Source organism: Protopterus annectens, chromosome 2.part0, assembly GCF_019279795.1.
Source record: "Protopterus annectens isolate FY-2018-M chromosome 2.part0, PAN1.0, whole genome shotgun sequence".
Lineage (NCBI taxonomy): Eukaryota > Metazoa > Chordata > Ceratodontiformes > Protopteridae > Protopterus > Protopterus annectens.
This window is the reverse complement of record NC_056728.1, coordinates 1,293,578,037-1,293,602,195: the sequence shown is the minus strand read 5'-3', so window position 1 is coordinate 1,293,602,195 and position 24,159 is coordinate 1,293,578,037. Positions and strand designations below refer to the sequence as shown.

Below are 24,159 nucleotides of genomic sequence, written 5' to 3'. Positions count from 1 at the left end.
AGACATTTGTACAACTGAATGACAAAGTTTACATTTGTATTTTTAATTTCAGGTTTATTTCATATAGTCTGCCTTTAATTCAAGTGTGCTGCTCTTCATTTGCAGTTGATAGCATTTCATTTTGAAACAAAGGGGACGAAATGTCTTGACCTCAGTATGTTTTTCTGCACCATTTCTGCATATATATGGTTATTGTTTGTTGAATGGCAGATGGGGTAATCCTCTTAGAACCTTTCAGCTATGTCTCAGATTTGCATCAACATATTATGCCTTCTGCATCTTTTTCACTTTCATTTTGTATGTAGCTGTCACTTAAGACAACTTTTGAATGAACTATTTTAATTAATTTAGTCAGTATGCTGTTTGATTGATATGTATGCATATACCATTATAACTGTAAAACATCTTTTTCATTCTTATTGCTATTATTAATGACAGAATTACAGGCAAAAGGTACAATTTGTAATTAAGACATAAACAAAATGTGCAGTCTTTGTTACGCAATATAGTTGTAGTTATTGTTCATTATAGAATTGCAACAGGTATTTAAGATTTACAGAAATTGTCCAGTCCTGCTTACCTTAGATAGTTGTGGTCACCAGTCATTATAAAATATACTAAGAGCATCACAATAGTCACCTAAGAGATGATGATGATTAAGGAAAAGTCAGTCCTCCTCGAAGTATACATGCACATATATAGATGCATAGCAGACAACTGAAATGTATCTACAGCAAACGTAGGTAACATTATATTGTAGTGCAAAATAACATTTTACTTAAGACTGATTTATTGTTTTTTGTTAATAAAGAGATTTAGTGGTAGTGGTTAGCAGAGTGCAAGGGCCTGAGCTACTATTTTTATTGAAGTATACTGTGGGGATTAACCTGCTTGCTTGAACTCAAGCTCAAATAAACTAGTATCTCATGTTAATACTACCACTAATAATAGTAATGCATTACTGTATCCTTTGGGAAGTCATCTATCCCAGTGAACTACTGTGCCTCTAAGAGTTGACCCTCTTGTTCAGAATTTGGAGAACTTATGTGGAAAATGACCTAACGTTGACCAACATGTGTCTGTTGTTGTAAGGAAGTCCTTTTATATTGCACAGCTTGTAAACAAAGGGATTCGTTTAGATCTAGTGATGTCATTGTCCCCATTTATTCAGCCTTTATTATTTATTATTATTTATTATTGAATATAATGCCCCCTTTGGCATGTATCTGTCCAGACACATTCAACAAATGTAATGTCCACAAAGATATGTTACTAAAAGGATACAAGGTCTAAACAATATGTCCTACATGGACTGACTCAAAGCCCTGTCACTATATTCGGTATCCTACAGACTGCTAAGAGGTGACCTGTGTCTGGCATACAAGGCATCCTCCTGTCCATTACTGATGGATTTATTGCATGTCAGCAAATTAAATGGTATCAGAAATACTTGGTCTAGAGATCAAAACCTTTTTTGCAACATCAACAGAATGGTTTGGGGGGAAAGATATATCTCTCATAGGATACAGCTATTGTGGAAAAGACTACACATTCACATAAAATGAAGTTCATCCCTATCCACGTTCAAGCACAACTTGGATCTATGGATGGGAAACAGAAAATTTACCCCAGGACTGCCTCCTGTACTACTAATGGCGGTTCCTAACTGCTTTATCCCATGCATGGGTCCCCTCAGATTATCTATGGTATGATTCCCAGTTATTCCCATTAGGGATAATATATAATTATTGACCATGGGATAGGTAAGGCCAGTCTATAACCAAATGGGATAGGTTATTTTGAGCACAAAGAGGGAAACTGACTAGGTTTAAAAACTGCCCACAAAGGTAGTTAGCCTAGTACTTACCTATGCACCTATCTCAGTTAGAAGCTTTTGGAGGTAAAGACCCTGCTCAAAGTCCAGCAGTACAGTACCAAAGAGGAGTGTATTTTAACTAGGACTCCAAACAAGGCCTGCATATCACCATTCTAATGAGCCACTAACCTACTGAAACAGCTGAAAACTGACTAGGATTCTGAAGTTTCGTCACTCCCTCATACATATGTGCTACTCAAAAACAGAGGAAGTGTAGCTAAGCATTTTTATTTATTTATGTATTTATATTTTTGTAGATTTTAGCTATAATTATCTTTTGGAGTATTTATTTTTGCTAAGTAAGTTCATTGGTGTTCTAGCTCAGGGAACAAGTTAATGTACTCTCTCTCTCCTGCACTGTTTGATTAATTGATGCACTGTTTTGTGTTTGGAGGATGAGCTGCTACACTTTGTTCTGTATGTACTCTGTAGTAAACCTGGGTCATGTGTTAATAAATGTCTGGGAGTCAGTTCACTTACCCTTTTAAAACAAATAGTCAAACATTAATATCAGGGTCCCCATTTATTCAGCGCTGCACTACCTCTTACTGTTCCCTCTATTTTTCCCTCTCCTTCCTTATCTCCCCTACTATAGCCCTCTACCTCCATTCCTCTGCTCTCTCCCTCTCTACTGTCCAGAACTCTCAGCCTTCCTTTCCTTTACTCAGCCCTCCTCTACTCCCTTTCTGAAGTATCTTCCTTCCCCCTCTGTCTTTCTCCTTTGCATTCTACCCTCTAACTCCTCTTCTCTGCTCATCTCACTACCCTTCCTCCTCTCCTTCACTTACCTTCCCTATCCTCACATCTCTGATAAACTTGTTAAACTTACCTTCTGAATACTCACTCTTTACTGATTGTCTTCCACAGTTTTCTCCTCCTCTGGCTCTTCCCACTCCGTTCGCCCTACGGGCTCACTCCGCTCCCCTACCCTGCCCCCAAATCTCACCCGCCCCCAACACCTCCACATTTATACCTCACCAACTCCACCCTCCATTTGTTTCAACCAATCACAGTCTTTCCCTCCTCCATCAATTCCTACATCAATTAACCACTCTTAAACCTCCTCTTATTTCTCCAACCTCTCTTACCCCTCCCACTTCTCACTACCCTTACCCTACCCTCTCCTCTCCTACTTTATATCCTCATTCCACTCCTTCACAATCTCTCCAAAACCACTCTCTTCTACTGTCTTATTTTCTCCATCCCTTACCCCACCCATTCAAACATGTACTCCCAAATTCTCTTTTCCCTTAGACTCCCCTTCTCTCTCCTCATCTTTCTCATTCCTCTCCATCACGCTACTTCTTACTGTTCAGTAACTCACCCATTCCTGCCTACTACACATACTATCACTTTCTCCCACCCACTACCTCCTCTACTCACTCACTTCCACTCCATTTCCCCCTCCCTTATCCAAATACACCTACTACACCTCTTCCATCCCAAAATACTCTCCTCCTCTACAAAAAGCCTTTCTCTTACATTCCCACCAACCCCAAACAACCTCCTACTCTCCAAACTTAAAACACTTAAAGTTACCTCTCATAATTTCCTTGCCTTATCTGGAGACATTCACCCTAACCCTGGCCCCAGCCTCAGTACAACCAACTCCTTCCCTTCTTCCCCCTCCTCCCCCACTTCAAATACGCCTCTCCCTCCTACTACTCCTTCTCCTCATTCCTCTCCTTGCCCTCTTAAGGTCTTCACTATCAATGCCCAGAGCCTTAACAACAAAATTCACCATGTTCACGCCTGGATTAATCACAACCAACCTGACATCTTAGCCGTCTCTGAAACCTGGCTAAAACCCCATATCTCTGATTCTGAAATCTTACCTCCAGGTTTCAACATCCTCAGGAGTGACCGAATAAACAAAAAAGGTGGAAGCTCTGCCCTAATCTACTCTAACCTTCTCTCCATAATCCCCCTACAAATCCCAACCCCTCTATTCAAAAATACTGAAATAACTGCTTGTCTGCTCCAACTCAATAAACATAAAAATATCTGCTTCATTTCTTTATACATCTCCCCAGGCGACAATATCTCTACCCTGGAGAATATTCTCCACTGGGCCTCATCTGAAATAAAATATGAAACATTTATTCTAGGCGACATCAACATTGATTGGAACAAAATCAACACACCTTCCCCCTCCCTAGCTATCAACCTTTTCAACTTCTCCCAAGTAATCCATTCTACAACCAGGCCTAACAAAAACCACCCCCCAGGATCCATCTTAGATTGGATTTTAGTCTCACATCCAAACAAAATCTCTCTATCAGGAACTATCCCTGACTCCTTTAGTGACCATCTACCCGCCTTCATTCATCGCTCAGCTAACCCCTCTCTATGCCAACATCATTACATCCAAACTCGTAACCTTAACAACTTCAACCCCAGAATTTTCTCTAACATATTCAAACAAATCAACTGGCAAATCCTTTACACTCTCTCCCTCAACAATGCCATAGAACACTTTAACTTCATCTTCCTAAATACCCTTAACTCCCTAGCCCCCCTTAGAAACAAACAAATCAAAACCAATTCTGCTCCTTGGCTGACCAAAGGGACCAAACACGCCATGCAGCTCAGAGACAAATGTTGGAAGCTTTATCAAAAAAGTAAACAGTCTTCTGCCTTGCTCCAATATACCCAACTCCGCAACCAAGTAAAAAAACTAATCACCTGGGACAAAAATAACTACTACAACAAACTTCAGTCTACTAATCATAACAACCCAAAACAATTCTGGAAGTCTGTCAACTCTCTTCTCCATCCTAGATCTCGAAATAACCCCTGCCCTGACCCTAGTTTAACTGACAATGAACTGAGCTCTCTCTTCAACACTTTCTTTACTGATTCTATAGCCAAACTAACCAAAACATTCCCTAACAACAACCCTTCCAACTTCCTAAACTCTTCTAATGACTGTCACTCCATATTTCAACTCAAACCAGTTTCCACTACATTCATAAAGAAGCTCTTAACCAAACTAAAACCTTGCTCCAATGCCCCCGACAACCTTCCCCACTCCTTCCTCAAATGCGCAGCCGAAGGAATTGCTCTACCAATTAGTATCCTGATTAACCGATCCTTACAAGAGTCATACGTTCCCAAACTCTGGCGTTCAGCTTACATTCTACCACTTCATAAAGGAGGTAAAAACAACTCCATTTCTAACTTTCTCCCTATAGCCCTACTCTCTCCAATATCACAAATTCTAGAGAAATGTGTCCACCACCAACTTTTACCCTACTTAACAGAGAATCAGTTACTTACACCCACCCAACACAGTTTCCGTCCAGGCCACAGCACCATAACTGCCCTACTTTCCTTCTTAGAAACAGTTAATCAAGCCCGAGATTCTGGACTTCTTGTATCCACTGTTCTGCTAGACCTATCTAAAGCCTTTGACACCATCTCCCATACTCACCTACTCTACCACCTCTCCAACCTCAATCTTTCCACTAATACTCTTTCCTGGTTCTCCAGTTACCTCTCTGACAGATCTCAGGCTGTCAGATGGAAGAACTCTACCTCCTCCTTCTTACCTACTCCTACCGGCGTTCCTCAGGGATCCATCCTCGGTCCCATACTTTTCAACATCTTCATAAACAACCTTCACACTGCTCTCCCTGACTCAACAGTCATCCAATACACTGATGACTCTACCTTAGTCTGTGCCGCCCCCAATTTTTCTGAACTTCTCTCCAAAACACAAACAGCTTTTTCCACTACAGAAAACTGGATGCACCAAAACCATCTCTCCCTCAACTCCAGTAAATCCAAAATACTAATTTTCCTCCCTACCAAGGCTTTCTCCTTTGACAAAAACACTTTCAACATCCTCAGCCAAACCAACACCTCTATAGAAGTGGTACCCTATGCTAAACTCCTTGGCATAACCATTGACGAACGCCTTAAATTCGACCTCCACATTCAACAAAACATAAAAAAACCCACCAAAAGTTAGGTATGCTCTACAGGAATAATCTATTTCTTTCAAAATCCTCTAGGCAAACCTTAGCTACTTCCTACCTCCTTCCCTCTCTACTTTATGGAGCCCCTCTCCTAACTAATCTGTCTGCCTCCCTCTCCTCCAAACTTGAAGCTTGCTATAATAAAATCTCTAAATTTGCCACTAAATCCAAAAACTCAACCCACCACTGCCTCTCCCTTCAAGCTCTAAACTGGCTAGAACTCCCAAACCACCTTGACTATCTCCAACTAACAACCACTCATAAATTAATATTCTACCCAGAAAAATGCCCTGCTCTATCCAACATCCTTCCCCCTTACATTCCCAACCGATCATTAAGATCTGAACACCAAAATCTAATCTCTGTCCCCAGATCTAAACATCCCGCTGGCCAGCAACTACTATCCTTCTCTCTAGGTAGGAAATGGAACTCTCTCCCTCCTTCTCTTAGAACCATACCTAACACAGAATACTTTAAAACCCAACTTTTCTTACACCTATCTTCAAAATGAAAATGTTCTTGCTTTCACCCTACGTAATTCCAAGGTTCCTGTAAACTAAGCTCCTGTACTCCTGCACCTTATGCACTCTAATTCTAGCTAAATACTTTTAGCTGACTCTAACTTCACTGTAAGGATGAAAACATTGAAAATTTTGCAAATTTTGTTCACAAAAAAAAAAAAAAAATTTTTGTTGTTTTTTCTTTAGCATTTGCTGTGTTCTTCTTTGTATTTTTTGCTGTGTGTACATTCTATTGTAAATTTGCATTTGCAGTGTTCTTACTATGTATTCTTGCTGTGTGGACATTCTTTTGTATTCTTCTCATGCATTATATTCCTTGGTTGTACTGCCTTTGGAGCTTTTCTCCCTGGGCCTCCACTGAAAATGGGTTCTTCTTGGCCCAGTGGACTTCCCCGGTAATCAAACTGAAATAAATAAAATAATAAATAAATAAATAATATTGCTAATACATCAAACCTATAAATACATAAATAAATCTAAATGCACAGTTGAAATTCCTTATTCCTCTGTTCTCAGTGGTGTTTTTGTGTGGGTTTATGTGTGTGTGTGTGTGTGTGTGTGTGTGTGTGTGTGTGTGTGTGTGTGTGTGTGTATGTGTGTGCGCGTGTGTGGGTGTGTGTGTTTGTTTGAGATAGAAAACCCTTAGTCACCAAGCCAGATTCGAAAACCTATAATTATCCTCTGACTCATACAGACTCTCGAGTGGAACTCGTAACTCAGGCATTCTGTTCCATCAAACCTTCCATCCTAATAGATCTATTATACCTTCACAGAAAGACTTGGCTACACAAAGATCTAAACAAAGGATTTCATCCTCCATCAACATATACGTAAACCATTTTGGAGCAATAGACTTATGACTCAGTGGCTGCCTCATTTCTGTAGCAATTTACTCCTGCATATTATGCATAGTGACACCTGTGTCTCTTTCAAGAGTAACCTTGACATTCAGATGGGTAAGACCTTCCAGTTCATCCCAGCCTGACACATTTTCACTCATGGAAGTGGGAGTGTATTTTGAAGGTGATATTTGGTAAGGTTCACATGGTCTTCAGACTTACCTGGCTTGTGATTTCTATGTTGTCCACAGCTACCTTTGCTCATTTCTTTCAGGTGTTGTTTTACATTTAGTTTGAATGGCTTTATGAGATCATTTTGCTGTACTGCTGTGTGTGCTCTGATAGGATGAGGTAGTAAAGAAGGGGAGGCCTTGCCTCTTTTTAGAAGATGATTTATCGGCACTGGTAGTTATCTCCTTCAGATCTGAACACATTAGTATAAATTACAAATATTTATTTTTTCGGTGAATGTTGGGTTGTTTTTTTTTATATTCCATAGCTTGTAAATGAAAAAAATATATATGGTTGCTGGTTTGCCTGCACTTTGATATTTAGCTTGTCTTCATTTTCTGTTGTGATGCATAAGTGTTATCTTTTGGCAGCTTTAATTATGAAGACACATACTCTGTTTATCATTTTAAAGTTGTTAGTTTTGTCATTCTGGTTATAGTCAAATATTTGTATGCTATATTTTAGTTGTTGGAGAATTCCTTTTGTGACTGCCTGTTACTCTTGCTTTTTGAGTTACTGTAAGTATATTTTAGATGATAAAGTGGAGGTTAAGTATAATCCTAGAGGAATGAAATCGTGTACCACTATATACTATGTGCCACTCTATGGAGAATCTTTTGAATGCTAAATGTCATACACTTTGCTTTTATAGTATGTAAAGTGAGATCTCTACCTTTACCAATTAAATTAATTAATTAGCTTATTTTCTTATATTCTTGTTGCTTAGGTTACTCCTGACTAGATATATCCTATTTTCAAGCGAGATCAAAATGCCCTTCATACAGATTAAGAAGTGTATTGGCCTCTTTTATGTCCACCTGAGCCACTGAATACATAAGCAGAGGGTACCTTGCTTTCATAGGTTCATAGGTTAGTACTAAAGCTAACTGCCCTTGCGGGCCATTGTAAGCCTAGCCAATTATCCTTTGTGAGACTCAAACTCTGCACCTTGTGTTTGTAAGGCAAACACCTTAACCATTAGGCCACCCTCCCATCCCCTTAATGTCTAACTTGAAAAATGACACAACAGGAGTGCACTGATTAAATATGTTTTTTTTTTTTTTTTTTTGAGACTGGCATACATCTTTCCTTTAAGTGCCCTTGGGAATCCTAGTAATTCTGAATGGGTACAAAATAACATGAGCACATTTGGCCAGTCACCCCAACCCCTCCCCATTCTGTTCAAAGTGACTATCACTGTATTACCATTCAAAAGCTATATTTCTTTTACTTAGAGGACCAATTATTGTTTTGTCTTGACGATTTTTCAAATGCTTTTGTTCACAAACTGCAGTCTCTCGCTATTTAGTCTCCCACAGTTTAATAAGCTAGAGGAATCAATACTGATCGTCTGTGCTAAATTTCAGTGGAATGGTGCCATCAATACAGACAGTTCCAAATGTCTCTTCAACCTGGTAATAGAACATTTTCAGTTTGTTATGATCCTTCTTCCTGACTTGCCTCACTGAGAATTATCAAGGAACATGCCATGCATAAGAGGTCATTTCATGAAAATTCATCTTACCTATCAATTTGTAACAGCTTTACAAGTACAGTGTATATATTTCCTTCTTCCATCCTTCTGGTTCCTTTTAGCATTTATGCCAAATATGTAATTTGTAGGGATTTGTCTAAACTGCACCACTGGTTCATTTTATGAATATGTGTTAGCTTAACTGTGATTTCAATCCACTTAATGCTTACTTGTATATATTCTGTTTGCATGTGTATACACAGACACACACACACACACACACACACACACACACACACACACACACACACACACACATGCACACACAAATTGTAGTCTGTTTTCTTCTTCTTTCAGCTGCTCCCGTTAGGGGACACCACAGTGGATCATCTGTTTCCATTTCTTCCTGTCATCTGCATCTTGCTCTGTCACACCAACCACCTCTCTCACCACATCCATAAACCTTACCTTAAGCTTTCCTCTTTTCCTCTTATCTGGCAGTTTCATCCTTAGCATCCTCTCCTAAAATACTAGCATCCCTCCTCAGCACATGTTCAAACCAATGCAATTTTGCCTCTCTGGCTTTGTCTCCAAATCATCCAACCTGAGCTGACCCTCTAATATACTCAGTTCTAATCCTGTTCATCCTCATCACACCCAGTGAAAATATTAACGTCTTTATCTCTGCCACATCCAGCTCTGTCTCCTGCCTTTTTGTCAGTGACAGTGTCTCTATCCCATATAACATAGCTGGTCTCACTACCCTCTTGTAGACCTTCCCTTTCACTCTTACTGGTACCAGTCTGTCACAAATCATTCCTGACACTCTTCTCCATCCACTCTACACTGCCTGCACTCTCTTCTTCACCTCTCTTCCACACTCACCATTACTTTGAACTGTTGATCCCAAGTATTTAAACTCATCCACCTTTGCCAACTCTACTCCTTGCATCCTCACCATTCCTCTAGCCTCCGTCTCATTCACACACATATATTCTGTCTTAGCTGACCTTCATCCCTCTCCTTTCTAAAGCATATCTCCACCTCTCCTTGGTCTTCTCAACCTGTTCCCTACTCTCACTACAAATCACAATGTCATCTGCAAACGTCATAGTCCACGGGGACTTCTGTTTGATCTTGTCTGTCAACCTGTCATTCATCATTGCAAATAAGAAAGGGTCAGAGCTGATCCTTAATGTAATCCAACCTCCACCTTGAACTCATATGTTACTGCTACCACAGATCTCACTACTCAACAAAATAAATTGTTGTCTGTATATATACTTAATTGCTTTAGACTTAGGTCATGGGTGAAAAGGACTCTCAAGACAGAACATGATCTGACCAGTTAAAAAATAAATAAACCCTTATCTAAAGCAAACACATTAAATTATTAGGAAGTTAAGCACCACTGCAAAATATACTAGATATTTTTGTGGGCAATGCCTGCTAGCTGCAGTTGTTGCCAAATAACAATGCATTTTAGTCCACAACTATATATTTAGGGAGACAGTGGTAGTTATGCCATATAATAATAACAATAATAATAATTATTATTATTATTATAGGCATTATACTGCACTTTTATTTTCATAAGTAGAATTACATTTGAAAGGTAGCTTTTTTGAATTTTGAACCCAGTCTGGGCAATTTTGTTGCTTCTTTTATAGTTGTGGCAGGACTCTGATGTCCTGCTATATTAGAGCCTCATTTAGTCTTTTATTACAGAGCTATTGATAAATTTCTGCATGATCTGGGACTTTAGTCGGGGAAAGATTGCAGTAGCGGCAGCATTGTGAATTCTGCTCCAGGACTTGTCCTTCGGTACTTTTTATACCTGTATACACCTGCTTAAAGTTTTATTCCAGTAATCTGGTGCATTAATCTATGGTGGGATTGCAGTAGTGGCAGTACTTTAAATTCTGTTCCAAGAGTTGTGCGTCAGTACTTTTTATAGCTCTATACCTGCTTAAAGCTGTACTATATGCCCTTCTGTTTACCTTGCTACTGGTTTTCCCCTGTTCTTTGAGTCTGCTCCACCTTCCACTGAGGCCTGAAGCAAAACGTTTTTGAAATTATAACCACAGGACTTGAGCTCCAGTTTGAATTTTCCCATCTTTTCTTGTTATGGGTTTAAAAGGCTTTGCCTCTGGCTTTTACCCCTTATGGTAATCTGACTTCCAAAGTCCTTCTCTCCCCATTTTCATTGCTGTTGTTTGTTGTGTAACCTATTTAAGTACTTTTCCACCCATTCCTTTCCATATATGCAAAATACTAAGTGTTCTCCCAGCAAACCAGTATTGCACTCGAGTAAACTTCCCTTACAACAAATTATCTCCTACTCCTTTTTCCAGTGCTCCCATCTGCTTGGCACCCTAGCTACATTCTGAGGGTGTCCTAAGCTTATCCTGCTCCATCCTTGGCAAATAAGATATTTATTGTATTGCTTTGCACTTAAGTTAAACATTTAGAGTGCTACTGCTTTATTTTTGCTTTATTTGTTAATTTTTCCTTTAATCATTCTAAATGTTCCTAATACTTGAAATTGCCTTGTCAAGGTTGCTTAAGTTTTGCTGTAGCATTGTACTCTCAAGCAATCTTTCTTGGTGTTATTAAATCAAGAGGTTACATTGCCCTGTACAGACACAAATGCCCAGAGAGTAAATTTTATCTATAAAACTTACCTTAGAAATGAAACTTCTAACTTAGTGTGACTAAAATAAAGCCACTGGGTGGAGACAAGCTTGGAGCAGCTAGTTTCTTCATTAAACAGCACTACTATCAATTCTAAGCACGCTCTAACCTAGTCTAGTGCCAAACAAAAAAAAAATCACGCAATGAGACCTCTGTATAACCCAGTCTGTGACCCACAGCAGCCCACACAAATGCAGGTCTGGAAAACACAGATATGCAATTTTCATAGCCAGCTTGATAGATATGGTTATCCTAAGACAGTGTAGTAATTGCCTCATGCTTACAAACAACAATGTGGCTCAGGCAGGTATGTGGCTTGCAATGAACTGCATTCTACCTACACCAAGGATGATACCACAATATGAACAAAAGAAGATTGACTTTAATTTTTGGCTTAGTTTCTGGTGTCTTTCTGGGGGGGGGGGTCAATATTTGTCAGCATGGGAGGACATGACTAACAGACCACATTACTTTACAAAGGATGGTCTGCACCTGACTACCCTAGGCTTCTTTATATTGGCTAAAACTTAATCCACCCTTTGGAGCCTTTTTTAGGCAATGCCAAATTGACAAACCTACTGACATAGCAAACAAAACCCAAAGAAACCTAAAGGTGTTAATCTCAATGCTAAGAGCCAAAACAATAAACTCCACATCCTACAAGCTCTCCTCACTCTGGAAAATGTAGACATCTGTGCCATTACAGAGACATGGATTTAATGCACAGAAAGTGCTCTGGCAGTGTAAAACTTCAGTGACTTCCACCCATTTAGACCATCAGCTACATAGACAGGGACAGCAACTCGAGGAGCCTCAATCTGTATTAGTAACAAGCATAACTCTATATTGGTTAAACAGGACAATGCCCTGGACTTTATTTACATGCAAATTACCGTAGACAAAGTCCCATGCCATATCCTAGCAAGCAACATGTCACCCTCTAGGCCCCTAGAATCCCATAGCTCATACCTAGAGCTACTGAAGGCACTCAACATTAAACCAAATACTCTATTTATGGGTAGATTTTTAGCTGCCCTGTATAGACTGAGAAATATACACTGCCTCATACCCACAGCCACAAAGATTCCTGGCCTTTATTAACACAAATACCCTTGACCAGATAGTGCACATACCCACCAGAGGTGCAAACATACTGGACCTGGTACTCACAAGTATGGGAGAGTGCTGCCCCCCACTCCCCCACAGTGCCAAGTTTTGAATGGAGAGATTGGGCCACAAAGTTGTCTCCTTCAAAATAAAAATCAACTCCATAAACCTAGTAAATCCCTAAGTTTCTGGTGTCATTCTAAGGGGATACAGTATCTGTCTGTCTGGGATGACATGATTGACAGACCTCGATGCTCTGCCAGAGATGGCCTGCTTCTGTCACCCCTGGGCTTCCAGATACTGGCCAAGGCTCTTGCCACCCCTTTAGTGCCTTTTTTAGGTGGTCTTCCAAAGACCAAATTACCACCATAGCAGCTGCAAACAAATGCAATCTGAGGTTCATGCTGCTCAACGCTAGAAGTCTAAATCTCAAAATGCACTCGCTCGAAGCACTCCTTAAAATGGAGAACATTGACATTTGTGCTGTAACAAAGACCTGGTTCAAGGCAACAGAAAGCACCCCTGCACTACCAGGCTATAAATCATTCCATACCTTTTGGCCCCAGTACTTGGACCGAAGCTCCAAAGGCGGTGGTGTTTCCATATTCATAAAGGATGCGCACACTTCCAGACTGGTAGTCCAACATAATGCATCAGAGATACTTCAGGTGCAGCTAACATTGGGTAAGACAGCGATTCAGATTGTAGCCTGATATAGCTCCCCAAATATGTCCCTAGACTCACACTCCACATTCCTAAGCACCCTGGAGAATATTAGGGTCCAACCTAATACTCTCATACTGGGCAACTTCAACTACCCCTCCATTAATTGGGAAAACTACTCATGTACCAATACACTTCCCGATGTTTCCTGAAATTCATTAATTTCAATGCCCTGGACCAGCTCATTGTTACCCCCACTAGAGGTAGCAAAATCCTTGACCTGGTCATTACTAAAATGGGCGACTGTTGCTCTACACCAATAGTCAACTCCTCTCTGGTTAGATCTGACTACAAACTAATCACCTTGGAAATCCACATCCCTCCCACCCACCCCGCAAAGGTAACCACCATGAAAAATCTCTCCAAAGCTAACTTTGGCCTCCTAAAAACAGATGTGGCTAACTTCACGGCACCCATGCAAATGGAGAATAGCTGCATGACCGCAGAATCATACACCAATGCACTGTACGAACATGTACACAAATGCATGGATCTTGCCATACCCGATAGAACTAAGACGCTCTCCTCCGAAAAAAGGAAGCCAATCTGGTGGTCCCCTGCCATAAACAAACTCTACCACAGAAGCAGGAAACTGATGCGGGATAAGGTGAAGTCCCAAGACTGGAAAAACTCCCTTATCAGCCTCAACAAAAAGCTGAGATCACTCATCAAATCCTCTAAAGCTAGCTATGAAAACAGAACTGCAGCAGATAGTAAAGACAAACACAAGGCCTTCTATAGTTATGTAAAGAATCTCCACAGCAATACCCAGATTTGCTCTGAGCTACTGCACAATGGTATCTCCTATACCGAGCCAATGGATATTGCCAACATACTGGCCGACAGATTCAGTGTCAACTTTACCACTCTCTCCCCCATCAAAGGACCAATCACAATACTAGTAGATTGCCAGGCACCCAGTATTACTGCTGCACAGGTTAAAACAGCAACCTCTCTTTTGATCAGCACATTGCCACTGTGGTCAGAAAGTCCTTCTATGTGGCACATCTCATTACTAAGGGTTTTGCATCCAGGAAGAAAGAGGTCATTGCCTCCCTCTACTCTTCCCTCATTAGGCCAGTCATAGAGTACAATGCCCCATTTGGTATGTACCTCACTAGACACCTGCAACAACTGGAAATTCCACAAAAGTACCCCACAAAGAGGATCCTAGTCCTTAAATACTTGTCCTATATGGACAGACTCAAAAAACTCCAACTATTCTCTTTCTCATATCACCTACTTGGAGGCGCTCTCTGCTTGACTTATAAAGCCATGTCTGACCCATCTCTGTTAGAAATGATACATCTAAAGAAATCCCAATCCCTCCGCACCACACGCTCCAGAGACCTCAACCTCATTACCACAATCAACAGAACAAGCTGGAGGGACAGGTTCATAACCTAGAGAGTGCCCATGCTATGGAATAGACTTCCCATACATGTCAAACACAGCACCTCACTGACTCTCTTCAAGAGAAATCTTGATGAGTGGATGGGAAATAGAAAATTCACCCCGGGGATCACTCCAATGGCTCTACTCAACAAAGACACTGGGAACTAAGGTTTGGTGGCACAATGCCAGGGTAATCCTATGGGCTAGGCCTGTAAAGGCTCCAGGGCCGTTAGCCTAGTACACACCTATGAACCTATGAACCCTATTAAGCTATAGTTTATCAAAATTCAAAACCCCTTTCAACCCCAATTTCACAACAAAGCATGCAGAATTGTTTATAGAGACCCTGTACACCCATGTAAATAGCTGTATAGAGGCTACTGTACCTACTAAAAGTAAGCCCAAAATAACCTCTAAAAACAAACAACACTGGTGGAATCCTAACCTTAATAGGCTATATAACAAAAGATAAAATGTCATGGTTAAAATCAGGAAGATCAGCTCTCATAATGATAGGAGCTTAGTAAATTAAATTAGACAGTAAACTAAGAGGACTAATTAAGCCCAAGAAGGTCAGTTACAAGGTCAAGCCTCATAGGCTAAAGACAACTATAAGCCCTTACACAGCTATGTCCAAAACATCAAAGGCAGCACAAAACAGTATGCTGAACTGGTGGTCAAAGGAGGCAACTTCACAGTGCAGAGAGACATAGCAAATTTGCAGGCTGACAAAATCATCTCAAACTTTATCCCCCACTACTGCCCTGTCTCTCTCCTTGAAATGTCTACTAGCATAACCCCCCTCCAACTGTTAACAGAGAACAGGCCCTGGCAATGCTTGTTAAGGCTAAAAGTACAACCTAAGTGTGCCCCAACAATATCCCAGGATGCCTCCCAAATATCTGTAATATGACCTGTCATGATCACTTGAGTCACTATTCACCTATAGCTTCAAAACAGGCATTGTACCATGAAAATGGAGGACAGCAATGGTTATCCCACATCACAAGGGTAGATCAACAACCAACCTGAAAACTGCAGACCTTATAGTCTGGCTATTCTAATATGCAAATCCATGGAATAAATTATCATGGAAATGATCAACAAATATATAGATAACCTTAAGTCACTGGACCCAACCCAGTCTGGCTTTGTCAAAGGAGGATTATGCCTACCATACCTGGTGAACTTCTTTGAGGAGGTCACCAAAGTAATGGATGAGGAGAAAACAGTGCATACCACCCTTACCTGGACCTGGCTAAGATGTTCAATACTATATCCCACTTGGGTATAGTTGACAAAATCACAGAATTGGTGTAAACCCTTACATAACTCACTGGATTGCTAGCTGGCTGACAAACAAGACCCATGAGGTCATGATTGATGATACCACCTCCACTATGAGACTGGTCGACTCCTTGCTGGGACCTGTCCTATATGTCATCTGCTACTTGGTGGTAAAGGCTAATGTCATGGGCCTTCAGCTGATCAAGGTCTTAGATGACTGCAAATTGGAAGCTATCATAGATTCCCCCATGACACAAACATCATACAAGAGAGTCTAACATAAACAAATGACTGGTGCCAAAGTCTCAGACCAAAACTCACTGCCAAGAAATGCATTCATAGGTTCATACTAGGCTATCTGCCTTAGGGCATTTATAAGCCTAGCCAGAGTGGGTTTGGCTTTCTCCACCCATTTTAAATTAATTTTGCTGTGCCCTTTTTCGAGGTTAGTATACTGTGCCTCTGTCTAACAGTGACACAGAAGTGATACCCGGGTTAAACCTACGATCTCCCATCCACTCATCAAGATTCCTGTTGAAGAGAGTCAATGAGGGACTCTGCCTAACCTGGACTAGGATTTTGTTCCAGAGTGAAGGGAGCCTCTGGGTTATGAATCTGTCCCTCCAGCATGTCCTATTTATTTCAGTGCTGAGGTTCAAGTCTCTCGAGCGCGTAGCTCGATGGGATTTGGATTTTCTGAGGTGCAGCGTGTCCATTAATTCCGGGTTGGACATGGCTTTATATGTCAGGCACAGACTGCCTCTGAGCAGACGGTATGCCACTGAGTAGAGCTGGAGTTTCTTTAACCGGGCAGCATATGGCATCTGTTTGAGCCCTTTGATCCTCTTGGTGAGGTACTTTTGGGGTCTTTCCAGTTGCTGAAGGTGTCTGGTAAGGTGCATCCCAAAAGGGGCATTGTACTCAATTATGGGCCTGATGAGGGATGAGTAAAGAGGCACGATGACCTCCCCTGATCTAGATGTGAATCCCTTCATGATTAGGTGGGCTATATAAAATGTTTTTCTAACCACTTTGGCCACGTGGTTGTCAAATGAGAGATTGCTATCAACTTGGGTCCCCAGGTCCCTAATTACTTCTTCTGTACTTAATGGATTACCACCTATGTGGTAATTTGTGGGCACTTTGTTTTTGCCAAAGGGGATGACTATACACTTTTTGGCTTTTAGCTTGAGGCCATGGCTCTGGCACTAGTTGTCTGTTTCTATGAGGCTCTTTTGGAGGATGCTTGTGTCGGCTGGAGAGTCGATTATGGCGTCCAGTTTGCAATCATCTGTGAACTTGGTCAGTCACAGTCCTTCCATGTTGGCCTGTACCTCCGAGAAATATATACCGAACAAGAGAGGTCCCAGGACTGAGCCTTGTGGGACGCCACTTGTAACTGGTTTGGAGTCTGACATGGCTCCAGCAATTCTAACCATGTGGGTTCTGTCCTTGAGCCAGTTTGCAATCCATCTAGTGACATAGGGGTTTATATTTAAGCTGGTGAGCTTATCTATAATGCCTGAGTGGGGTATTGTATCGAAGGCTTTTGCGAGGTCCAGGTAGGCTGTGTGGACCACCTTCCCCTCGTCAATGGCCTTGGTGACTGTTTCAAAGAAATCGACCAGGTTTAAGAGGCAGGATCTGCCCTTAACAAAGCCAAACTGGGTAGGATCCAGTGTCTAGGTCCCCAATATCTTTATTTATGAGGTCCATGATGATCCTTTCCATAGCTTTGCAGACCAAGCTAGTCAGGCTTATGGGGCGATAGTTTCCAGGATCCGTTGAGGCACCACCTTTGTGGAGTGGGACCACTGTTGCTGTACGCCACTCTTTGGGTACATATCCTGTAGTAAGGCTGAGATTGAACAGTAGTTTTATGTTTGGGTTTAGCTCTTCTTGGAGTTCATGTAGGACGCAGCCCAGGACACCGTCTGGTCCCATTGATGCTGTGTTTTTTGCTTTGGAGAGGGCGGCTCTTACCTGAGCATCTGAGATGTCAGGGGGGCAGCACTCTGCTGGGATAGATATTTGCCCTTTTGGTGGGGAGGGGGGGAGAAGTTTGCACTGAACCTGTCAGCTAGGATGTTGGCAATGTCTGTGGGTTCGGTGTATTTATTGTCATTTTGGACTAATTCTGAGCATATCTGTGAATTCCCACCCAGGTTCTTAACATAACTAAAGAAAGCCTTGTGATTATCCTTAGTTTCCTGTGCAATTTTTCTCTCGAAGCTGGCCTTAGACGATTTTATAAGTGCCCATAGTTTTTTGCTAATACTGATCAGAGATGCCTTCCCTTTTTGGGATTTTGCTCTATCATGTAGTAGCTTCCTCCTTCTATTGTATAGTTTGTTTATGGCTGGGGTCCACCAGACAGGACGTCTGCCTTTGGAGGATTGGGTCTTGGTTTTATTTGGGATTGCATGATCCATGCATTCCTGAAGGTGTTCATAGAATGTGTTTATAAAGGATTCTGCGGTCTGGGCCATATATTCCACAGGCCCAGGGGCTTTGAAGGATTCCACCTCAGTTTTGAGGAGTGTGAAATTTGCTTTAGAGAAGTTTTTCACTGTGGTTTTCTGGGCAGGGGGTGGGGTCGGATGTGAATATTCAGTGAGATTAGTTTATGGTCTGATCTTACCAGTGGAGGATACACTTCTGGTCTGGAGCATAGAGTCCTCATTTTGGTGATGATCAGGTCCAGTATGTTTTCCCCTCTTGTGGGAGTGGTAACAAGTTGTTCCATAGCATTTGAGTTTATAAATTCTAGGAACCTTTGGGCTAGGGTGTTGGAGCTAGAGTAATGCTCCCAGTCTATGTTTGGGTAGTTGAAGTCGCCCAATATAATGGTGTTTGGAGAGAACTTCATATTTTCCAGTGTTCTCAGGAAGGCCGTGTGGGGTTCCTGGGTTGGGGAGGGTGGTCTGTAGCAGGCTATAAACTGGAAGGCAGTTTTACCCACTGTTAGTTGCACATGGATAGCCTCTGATGCTTCGTGCTGTGCCACCAACCTGGAGGTGTGGGTATCTTTGACGAATATTGATACTCCCCCTCCTTTTGTGGTTTGGTCCAAGTTTTGAAGCCGAAAAGCATGGTATGAAGTATAACCTGGTAGTGCTGGGGTGCTCTCGGGAGCCTTGAACCAGGTTTCTGTTACTGCACAGATATCGATGTTCTCCATGCTAAGGAGAGTTTTGAGTGCATGCATCTTGAGGTTTAGACTTCTGGCGTTGAGTAGCATTACTCTTAGTTTCTTATCCCTTGTGATACCTATGGAGGTGGGTTTGTCTTTTGAGCCTTGCCTAAAAAAGGCACTATGGGGGTAGCAAGAGCCTTTGCCAATATCCAAAAGCCCAGGGGTGACAGGTGCAAGCCGTCCCTAAGCATCGTGGCTTGTCGAGCATGTCATCCCAGGCTGACAGGCATTGGATCCTCTTTGAATGACACCAATACTTAAGCCAATTGTTGAAATTGATCATCTTGTCTTCATATTGTGGCATTATTCTTGGTGAGGGTAAGATGCTACTCAAGGTCAGGGTCATACCGGCCTGGGCTACATGCTCAGAGAGCTCCTCTATGTCTCTTTTCATGTAGTCCAGGGAGGTACGTCTCAGGTCATTCACACCAGCATGGACAATGACTGAGTCATATTTGTACTTGCCTTGGAGTGACCTGAGTGCTTGTGTTATGTGGCAGATCCTAGTACCCGACAGGCAGCTCACCGTGATCTTCTCCTTGTTCAGCCTGGAGAACGGGACGTCAGTGTGCCTGACGATTGAGTCACCTATTACAAGTGTATCAGGTGTGTTGTTTAGCCTTAAGGGCTGTGACTGTTCGGCACACTGGCTTTGCAAGCTATGTGTTGCACGTGTTTTGTTTTGGGGTAGCGGTTGCTTGGGTGTCTGCTTTGGAGGTCTCTGCTGCTTAGGCAGATTTTTATTTAGAGCTTCCGAGTATGTTTTTGTGTGTTTATGTGTTTGGTTTGCTATCGTGGTAGGTCTATGTGAGACTGGAATTGTAGTGAGTGTGGTTTCCTTCTCCTCCTGACTGGTTATGCCAGTACTGAGTTGAGAGAGCTTAGCCTCCAGTTTGGCTATATGGTTGCATCTCTCACATGTGTTGGAATTTGCTGGGAGGAGGAGAGGGTTGTCTGTGTACATGAGGCAGTTGTATCATTGCATCAAGATTCTCAGATTCACCAGCTGGACCGGAGAGGAGATTGACAACTGACCTTTGGACATGCTAGAATAGTATTGGGAATTCCTTTATAATTGAAAAAAGGGCCAATGGGGAACAAGGTACTCAAGGGGAGTTTGTGAGGGTGTAGTGCTTTTAATTTTTTAGTGCTGACTTAGTGAGCAAGTGCCAGGTAACTTAAATGCAATGTGTTACAGGTAACTTAAATGCAGAAATGACAAACAGTAACTTTGTTTCAAGTGAAACAAGGAAATAAGTACAGTAAGCAATGCAGATATCGCTAGGGATCCACAGAAGTGCTGAAAAGCTGTGTTTTAGGTGGAATTAGCATTTCAGGGAAATAACAAGCAAACAAACAACAAGCATACAAACAAAGCTAGATTCAGCAGGCCTGGATCTAGTCTATGCTACAGCAAACAAGGTGTACCAATTTCAGTAAGAAACAGTTCAAATATGCAGGCACTATAAGCCTTTAACCAGAAATTCCCAGCTCAGAAGGGCAGAGTCCAGCCTCTCCTCCCACAAGAGTGCAGGCCACAAACCTTCTTAATGTAAAATAACTGACCTGAAGCCCAAGTGCTTAAACCAGAACTAATATACTTTTAGAATAAAAGACACTGAGCCCTCAATCAGCAGCTCCCAACTTAGAAGGATGTAAGCTACCTGTCCTGCCACCACAGTGCAGGCCACAAACCTTCCTAATGTAAAACAACTGGTCTGAAGCCCAAGTGCTTAATCCAAAAGACTTAGAATGATAGCTACACTTTAATCAAGTTACTACCAAGCAGTAATAAATACAATTGAATACTTTAAAGAATGCCTGGATTAGTGCTCAAGTTATACAAATAAAGCTAGATTCAGCAGGCCTGGATCTAGTCTATGCTACAGCAAACAAGGTGTACCAATTTCAGTAAGAAGCAGTTCAAATATTCAGGCACTATAAGCCTTTAACTAGAAATTCCCAACTCAGAAGGGCAGAGTCCAGCCTCTCCTCCCACAAGAGTGCAGACCACAAACCTTCTTAATGTAAAATAACTGGCCTGAAGCCCAAGTGCTTAAACCAGAATTAATACACTATTAGAATAACAGACATTGAGCCCTCAATCAGCAGTTCCCAACTTAGAAGGATGTAAGCTACCTGTTCTGCCACTACAGTGCAGACCACAAACCTTCTTAATGTAAAACAACTGGTCTGAAGCCCAAGTGCTTAAACTAAAAGGCTTAGAATGAGTTACACCAAGCAGTAATAAATACAATTGAGTACTTTTAAGATGACACAAAAGCAAAATAAAGTAGGAAGAAACACAAATACAGTAAAAGCAGATACATTTTTTTTTTTTAAGTGGAAAGAGAGAAAGGAGTAGCAGAAACTAAGCTGATTGGCCTTCTCAAATGTTCTCTCGGTACTGGGTAGAATGAGGTAATGACACTAGACTGGAGGAGGGTCCCAGATCAAATTTACTCTAGGGGCGGGCAACTGCAAAGCCACCAACTATAACATATACCAACAGGGAGGGAGGGTGGGAAACAAACTGCAGAAATGTTTCTCACAGCTGAAAAGCAGCAGTGAGCCTTTAAATGAAAGTTTTAAACAGCTAAAGGAGCCTCTAGAAAAAGAGTTTAACTGCAACAAGTTATCAGAAACAAACAACCCAACAGATGATTAATAAAAGTGGACAATTTCCAGTTAATACCTCACACACAGTGAAACTAGCTAGAAAAATACACAGTACACAAAGTGCTATAAATAACAAAGAAATAAAGAACAAAATAAACAAAAAACATGATACTTAATGTTATATATTATAGCTCCGAGTTTCCTCAGTGTCTTTTCTTCGATCAGCTCAGTGTGAAATGGCAGAACACTCACAACTGAACTTCTTAGGTAACAGAAAGTTGAAACCTGAGACAGCTTTTAAGAAAGAAATCTCAAAAGAACCAATGAGGTGCTTAGTCTAAGCTGTAGTCCAGGTGACCTCAGTCAGCCAATGACCTCAAACAATTCTCTCTCACTGAAATACCTGATGGCTTTGGCTAAACCAAGATGTCCCTGAATATGTGCTCAGACACACAGCCTCCACAAACACTAGGCCCAAATACAAGCCTGAATATGGAAATGCTACAAATATCCCCACTACTTCGAACAAACTGCAGAAATGTTTCTAACAGCTGAAAAGCAGCAGAGAGCCTTTAAATGAAAGTTTTAAACAGCTAAAGGAGCCTCTAGAAAAAGAGTTTAACTGCAACAAGTTATCAGAAACAAACAACCCAACAGATGATTAATAAAAGTGGACAATTTCCAGTTAATACCTCACACACAGTGAAACTAGCTAGAAAAATACACAGTACACAAAGTGCTATAAATAACAAAGAAATAAAGAACAAAATAAACAAAAAACAGGATACTTAATGTTATATATTATAGCTCTGAGTTTCCTCAGTGTCTTTCCTTCTATCAGCTCAGTGTGAAATGGCACATTATAGTGCCATTTGGGAAAACTGCTACCTAGGCTAATTACTCCATCGATAAAACACCCCTAAGAGTTGACCCAGTAGTCAGGGATCTGGGAATATATGTAGACAGTAATCTTCCCTTTAACCAACATGTGGTCAAGGCAGTAAGAAAATCATTCTAAATCACCCAACTTATAAGTAATGGCATAGCATCCAGCTCCAAGGAAGAAATAGTGCCACTTTATTCTGTCCTTTCCAGACCCATCATTGAATATAATGTCCTCTGCAGCATGTACCTGACCAAACATATGTAACAGTTGGAATGTGCACATAGGTTCCTTACAAGGAGAATCCAGGGTATAAACAAATTATCCTATATGGATTGCCTTAAAGCCTTATCTCTGTGATCTACAGGTTACTGAGAGACGATCTATACCTGGCATACAAGGCATCCTCAGATCCAGCTCTGATGGACCTTTTGGACATCTGCAGAACAGTATTAGAAACACTAGATCCAGGGATTTAAATTTTGCTTGTGACATAAATAGGTCAAGCTGGCAAGACAGGTATGTGTCTCAGTGGATCCCCATTCTCTGGAACAGACTGTTCATCCATGTGAAGCACAGTCCATCTCTAACCCTATTTAAGCATAACCTTGATCAATGAATGGGAAATCAGAAATCCATCCTGGGTCTAGTTCCCATGTCTCTGATAGACGGAGGCAGACAATAATGCCCAAACTAACATGCCCCCCCCCCCCAGTATCCTCTAGAAACTTCCTCACATATCTCCTAATAAATGCTTATGATAATATGGACACAATTGGGCTGGATTGCACGATTAGGCATATATATGCCATGATGGTCATTATTGTTAGCCTAGTATATAACTATGAACCTAATAATAATAATTTGTTAACCAGGTAGGCCCACTGGACACAGTCCCTTTTAAGGAATAACCCAGGAGTAATATCAGGTTAAATGACTTACAAAAATCACACAGTAGGCAAATGAAGGCTGAGAGTATCAAACTCTGTACCACAGGAACTACATCTCACATCCTTAACCTTCTACACCAAGATGACTACTTTGGCTATAAATGGATTACTGAATCATATTCTAAAAGCTCCACTGCAACATATCATCCAGTTTTTAAAGATACTCCACAGAAATTTGATCTATTCATTAAAGAAAGGGTATGCATGTGGTCCAGGTCAATGAAATTAAGATACTGAAAGCAAACTTATTGTAGCACCAATCCATACCACGGCTGAAGCATACTTCAGTCATATACCAGTTAAACAAAGAATTCACTGAAAAGAACTACAAGAACCAAACTTGCCCCACATACCTTTAGGCAGGTGTTGACCCCCACCGGCAAG

General features: G+C 41.3%; 1 protein-coding gene across 2 annotated transcripts in view; it reads left to right on the top strand.

Moving 5' to 3' along the window:
* The window catches only part of LOC122793449 (glutamyl aminopeptidase), a 792,963-nt gene that overhangs the window by 440,594 nt on the left and 328,210 nt on the right, over positions 1–24,159 (top strand). The gene's annotated exons all lie outside the window — the stretch shown is intronic.